Source organism: Coregonus lavaretus (assembly GCF_964263955.1).
Source record: "Coregonus lavaretus genome assembly, chromosome: 31".
In the NCBI taxonomy this organism is placed as follows: domain Eukaryota; kingdom Metazoa; phylum Chordata; class Actinopteri; order Salmoniformes; family Salmonidae; genus Coregonus; species Coregonus lavaretus.
In genome coordinates this window covers 21,988,225-21,995,108 of record NC_140018.1, presented here as the reverse complement: position 1 = coordinate 21,995,108, position 6,884 = coordinate 21,988,225, and positions in this window count along the sequence as shown.

Here is a 6,884-nt window from a genome sequence, read left to right as displayed (position 1 = left end):
TCTCACAGATGTGGCTGAGAGGGGACGGAGATGTAGGATGTTAGTACCCATACTAGTACCCATGTGGCAGATACAGAGAAACATTATAAAACAAACAAACTGAACATTATAAAAAATCAAAGGTACCTGTGTACCAGCTGCCTACATCTAAAACAAAATCTCCAAACAGCAATATATTTTTGTTAGACTAAAAGGTAAACAATATTTGAAAGAAATCTAATATATTTAAATTTCTAATGTTTAATCTGATGTTCAAGCTCCTGTTCGTCCTCATACTAGTTAGAGTATTACTTCCAAGCAAAGTAACTTTCAGTCTGATGCATGTGGTACAAATCACTAGGGCTGGTGAAAAATAGCACAAAACCCAGTAGCCTGTCAGGAGTCAGGACACAATAACACTGTGAGGATTTAAATCTGCCCTGTCACAAATAGACATCAGGCCCAGCAGGCTCCCTTCCCACTTCTCCATTTCATTTAATACGGAATGAACTTAAAGCATCCAGAGGTTGTTTATCCCCCAGCTCTATTGCAACATGATTGCCCCCTGCTTATCAGGATAAAATTAGCCCTAGTCCCCCCCCTGCAGCCCCCTTCCCCCTCCCTGCTTCCAGCGGGCAGGCACATGGCACCTGTTCTGAGGCTTCGCTCTATTTTAGGAGCCTCTAAATATGGTCAAGCTATTTTGTATTCTAGACACGTATCTACTGATGTCAATGATGGCACTTTTACCTGGAAGTGGGGAAAACAGAGTTGACATTTTGTTCTGAATGTCTGCCTTCATTCTGTGTTAGCTGTTAATACAACTGATGAGATTACATGTATTTTCTAAACGACGGTGTGTTTCAGTTGATGATTTAGAACAGATAATCACCTCTGATGATGATGTTGAATTAAGAACGCACATCAAAAAACACTTGTCGTCAGTGTTTGAATAATTCAATGTGACTTCAGGCCAAATCAACAAGGCAGAAAACTTTACCACCAACTCAATGCACCACAATGGTACAGAATATTTATCTTTACACATGTCGCACTAGAACAACAAATTTGTCACTATGACTTGACAGTAACGGCAAGAAACATTGTCACCACATATCATGAAGCAGCTTTCTTTTACCAACCATCATCTCCAAACAGGCCAGGAACACAGCACTAAGACCACCAAAAACTCAAACTTAACATGTCATTTCTGTACCTGAACAGTATGTAAAAGACTATGGGACAGCCACTTACCAGGTCCAGCGGGGAGAGAGAAATGAAGAGGGTCCAACAGGACTCTAGTGACTGAGACAACAGCTGTGACAGGCACGCCCCTTAAAATAACTTCCTGCAACTCAACTCAGCTCACACCAAGGGGAGAGGATGTCAGCCCATCGGGAGGGGGGGGTACAATAATAGCCTTTCTGATCAGGCTTTCCAGGAGGGCAGCTCCGAGGCCCACCCTTGACTGTCCTTTCTGGAAGCTCCAGGGGCAGTTTTTAAATAAAGCTTTGGTGTACACTTTTGGATTGTCTGGTTTGGATTGTCTGGTTATTGTCTGGTTATTATAGCTCTTGTTTAGGGCACTGAGTTTTTCCTGACCATATCACCTGGCTAGGAAAAACTCTGGTCATATCATGTGGTCAGGATAACCCCCTGGCCCTAGTTAAAGGCTTATGTTGTGTTGTGACAGCTGTAAAAACGGTAATGTCTCATCATGTTATGTTGAAGTATTTTATAGAGCTGTTTGCAGAACTACAACTACTTGCCAAGTCATAAATGTTAATTATTTAACTTCATGGATTTCATGTGGAAGATTTTCCTCTAGCCCATCTATTTCATAGGTCAACACTGAACTGTTTATTTAAAGTAAACCGTATGTAGCTACTGACCCCAAACCCTCTATATGGTAAAAATTCAATGACTGGTTAAACGTAGACTCAGACGTATCTGATTGGTGTGGATTAAGCAGAAGAATATGTTGAATCCCACTGCTGGACTTGGATTATAATCCTAAATCCAGTAATTCAGGACGTGACTGAGGTGGCCAGTCGGGGATTGGGGGCGGGGGATGGGGCGCCGTCTCTGTCTCTGTCTCAATCTCTGTATGTTGGGGGTTGATAGTGAAAGCCATGGTTTCTCTTTTGTGATAGTATCCTATTGTACTAATGTAGCTATCAGGAGAGAACATCCGCGACTCAACCTATCCATTCAATCACATGTACTTTCTAAATGGGAGATAATTAATACAGCAATACTGATCTTAGGGAGGCCATCGGTCTTTACAGTGGGAAATCTCACTCTCAATGTCCTCCATGGATTTTGTCTTTTATAGATGTCTCACAAATTACTACAGAGAGAGAGAGGGATTTTGACATTGGCTCAAGGCTTAATTACATCAACGAGTGCTTGCAGCTCAACTAATGTTTGTAAAGTCCTCTACCTCAAAGAGAAGACATGCAACAGGATCACAGGCCGTTCCATCCTAACTAAGATTTACATTTTACATTTACATCATTTAGCAGACGCTCTTATCCAGAGCAACTTACAATTGGGTTCATTCAAGTTATGATAGCCAGTGGGACAACCACCTTTTTTTTATGGGGGGTGGGGGAAGAAGGATTACTTTATACTATTCCAGGTATTCCTTAAAGAGGTAGGGTTTCAAGTGTCTCCGGAAGGTGGTCAGTGACTCCGCTGTCCTGGCATCGTGGGGGAGCTTGTTCCACCATTGGGGTGCCAGAGCAGCGAATAGCTTTGACTGGGCTGAGTGGAAACTGTGCTCCGTAGAGGTAGGGGAGCTAGCAGGCCAGAGGTGGATGAACGTAGTGCCCTCATTTGGGTGTAGGGTCTGATCAGAGCCTGAAGGTAAGGAGGTGCCGTTCCCCTCACAGCTCCGTAGGCAAGCACCATGGTCTTGTAGTAGATGCGAGCCTCAACTGGAAGCCAGTGGAGTGTGCGGAGGAGCGGGGTGACATGAGAGAACTTGGGAAGGTTTAACACCAGACGGGCTGCAGCGTTCTGGATAAGTTGAAGGGGTTTAATGGCACAGGCAGGGAGCCCAGCCAACAGCGTGTTGCAGTAATCTAGACGGGAGATGACAAGTGCCTGGATTAGGACCTGTGCCGCTTTCTGTGTAAGGTAGGGTCGTACTCTGCGAATGTTGTAGAGCATGAACCTGAAGGATCGGGTCACCGCATTGATGTTAGCGGAGAACGACAGGGTATTGTCCAGGGTCACGCCAAGGTTCTTTGCACTCTGGGAGGAGGACACAATGGAGTTGTCAACCGTGATGGCGAGATCATAGAGCGGGCAGTCCTTCCCTGGGAGGAAGAGCAGATCCATCTTGCCGAGGTTCAGCTTGAGGTGGTGATCCGACATCCACACTGATATGTCTGCCAGACATGCAGAGATGCGATTCGCCACCTGGTTATCAGAAGGGGGAAAGGAGAAAATGAATTGTGTGTCGTCTGCGTAGCAATGATAGGAGAGACCATGTGAGGATATGACAGAGCCAAGTGACTTGATGTATAGAGAGAATAGGAGAGGGCCTACAACTGAGCCCAGGGGGACACCAGTGGTGAGAGCACGTGGTGCGGAGACAGATTCTTGCCACGCCACCTGGTAGGAGCGACCTGTCAGGTAGGACACAATCCAAGAGTGAGCAGCGCCGGAGATGCCCAACTCGGAGAGGGTGGAGAGGAGGATCTGATGGTTCACAGTATAAAAGGCAGTGGATAGTTCTAGAAGGATAAGAGCAGAGGAGAGAGAGTTAGCTTTAGCAGTGCGGAAAGCCTCCGTGACACAGAGAAGAGCAGTCTCAGTTGAATGACCAGTCTTGAAACCTGACTGGTTTGGATCAAGAAGGTCATTCTGAGAGAGATAGCAGGAGAGTTGGCTAGAGACGGCACGCTCAACAGTTTTGGGGAGAAAATAAAGAAGGGATACTGGTCTGTAGTTGTTGACATCGGAGGGATCGAGTGTAGGTTTTTTGAGGAGGGGTGCAACTCTCGCTCTCTTGAAGACGGAAGGGACATGGCCAGCGGTCCAGGATGAGTTGATGAGCGAGGTGAGGTAAGGGAAAAGGTCTCCGGAAATGGTCTGGAGAAGAGAGGAGGGGATAGGGTCAAGCGGGCAGGTTGTTGGGCGGCCGGCCGTCACAAGTTGCAAGATTTCATCTGGAGAGAGAGGGGAGAAAGAAGTCTAAGCATAGGGTAGGGCAGTGTGACTAGGACCAGCGGTGTCATTTGACTTAATAAATGAGGATCGGATGTCGTCAACCTTCTTTTCAAAATGGTTGACGAAGTCATCCACAGAGAGGGATGAGGGAGGGGGAGGAGGAGGTGGATTCAGCAGGGAGGAGAAGGTGGCAAAGAGCTTCCTAGGGTTAGAGGCAGAGGCTTGAAATTTAGAGTGGTAGAAAGTGGCTTTAGAAACGGAAACAGAGGAAGAGAATGTAGAGAGGAGGGAGTGAAAAGATGACAGGTCCGCAGGGAGTCTAGTTTTCCTCCATTTCCGCTCGGCTGCCCGGAGCCCTCTTCTGTGAGCTCGCAATGAGTCGTCAAGCCACGGAGCAGGAGGGGAGGACCGAGCTAGCCGGGAGGATAGGGGACATAGAGAGTCAAAATATGCAGAAAGGGAGGAGAGGAGGGTTGAGGAGGCAGAATCAGGAGATCGGAGGGAGAAGGATTTAGCAGAGGGAAGAGATGATAGGATGGAAGAGGAGAGAGTAGCGGGAGAGAGAGAGCGACGGTTGCGACGGCACATTACCATCCGAGTAGGGGCAGAGTGAGTAGTGTCGGAGGAGAGCGAGAGAGAAAAGGATACAAAGTAGTGGTCGGAGACTTGGAGGGGAGATGCAGTGAGATTAGTAGAAGAACAGCATCTAGTAAAGATGAGGTCAAGCGTATTGCCTGCCTTGTGAGTAGGGGGGGACGGTGAGAGGGTGAGGTCAAAAGAGGAAAGGAGTGGAAAGAAGGAGGCAGAGAGAAATTAGTCAAAGGCAGACGTAGGGAGGTTAAAGTCACCCAGAACTGTAAGGGGTGAGCCATCCTCAGGAAAGGAACTTATCAAGGCGTCAAGCTCATTGATGAACTCTCCAAGGGAACCTGGAGGGCGATAAATGACAAGGATGTTAAGCTTGAATGGGCTAGTGACTGTGACAGCATGGAATTCAAATGAGGAGATAGACAGATGGGTCAGGGGGAAAAGAGAGAATGTCCACTTGGGAGAGATGAGGATTCCTGTGCCTCGGGGTATGCGAGAACACATGGTCAGACGAGGAAAGAGCAGTAGGAGTAGCAGTGTTTTCTGTGGTAATCCATGTTTCCGTCACGCCAAGAAGTCGAGGGACTGGAGGGTAGCATAGGCTGAGATTAACTCTTCCTTGTGGGCCGCAGAACGGCAGTTCCAGAGGCTGCCGGAGACCTGGAACTCCACGTGGGTCGTGCGCGCAGGGTCCACCAGATTAGAGTGGCAGCAGCCACGCGGTGTGAAGCGTTTGTATGGCCTGTGCAGAGAGGAGAGAACAGTGATAGACAGACACATAGTTGACAGGTTACAGAAAAAGGCTACAATAATGCAAAGGAGATTGGAATGAAATGAACTAAACATCTGGGAAAGCGAGAGAGCGGGGCCTCCCTCACTTACGTTTCACTGAAACACTCAAATATAACTCTCCCAACTTCCACTTTAGAAATGATAATTGTTGTAAACTACAGCGGTTCAAGATGTATTGATACACAGCATATTAATCTTGGTTGTACCTTTTCATCTAGATTCAACGTCAGATTTACTCATATTTTTCCTGTCCTATTGATCAAAGGTGTTTGTTATATTAAACTGATTCAATGGATAGGGAGCTCAGGGACGAATTGAAACACATTTAAGTGATCAATTATTTATTTATATAAAATGTCTCTGTAATAGACCAGAAACACACCTGAAACACATCCGGATACATCTGTGGTTAGAGTTTAGTCATTGACAATTCCTTGTACTTTTGAGAAAGTTGCTTCCATCTTTGCTTTGCTCTGACTGACACTTTATGATAAGATGACACACCACCAGTATAATTGGCACAATCAAACATTCCGTAGTCAAATGTGGACCAGCTCTGCTCTTGCCAACTCATAGTCCAGTGCTGCAGTAGCTGTCATAAACGGTATGATATCCTGAGTGCATGTTACATAAGCAACCGAGATCTGAGGCATTGCTTTAATTTGACTTGTCATGCTGGGTGATTTTATTTTTCTAGGACCCAAGGTGACTCTTTCCTTTTCATGAAGTTGAGTTGGAGTCCTGCAGTATGTGCAGTGAATTTGCAAGTGACGCACACAGAAAGCTATGTGGTATGATTTCAGATAAACGTCAGGACAGAAATCAATTGATGGTTTAAATCAAATGTAGGCCAACAATCAGATAATCCGACCATGACAGCTGACTAGCTCATTTGTAATCTGGTATTTACATTTTAGTCATTTAGCAGACGTATTATATCACCTCTGATCTTAGATACATACATATGTATGTACATACTTTTTGATCTTTGGGGATTTTATACCATGCATCTCTCTTGATCGATGTCAATCTATATTCTGTTTCTGAGGCACCATGTTGCAAAGTCTACAGAGGAGTTATACATTCAAAATACACATGTAGCACTGTGTAACAGGGCGGATTTCATCTTGCACACACTCCACTGACTTCCCTGACATTGTATCTCTCTGATTTATCTTTTTTTGAATGACATGTTCAGGTTCTCTGGAGTGTTAAAGCAGGAGAGTGTCTTGGTTCCCAATGAATCTGATATGAGAGCAGGAAGAGTGTTGCAGCTGGGGCCTGTAAAACTGTAGGAGATCTCTTCTTGTTTCTATCCCACGGTTAGACAGAGTACTTTAGAACGT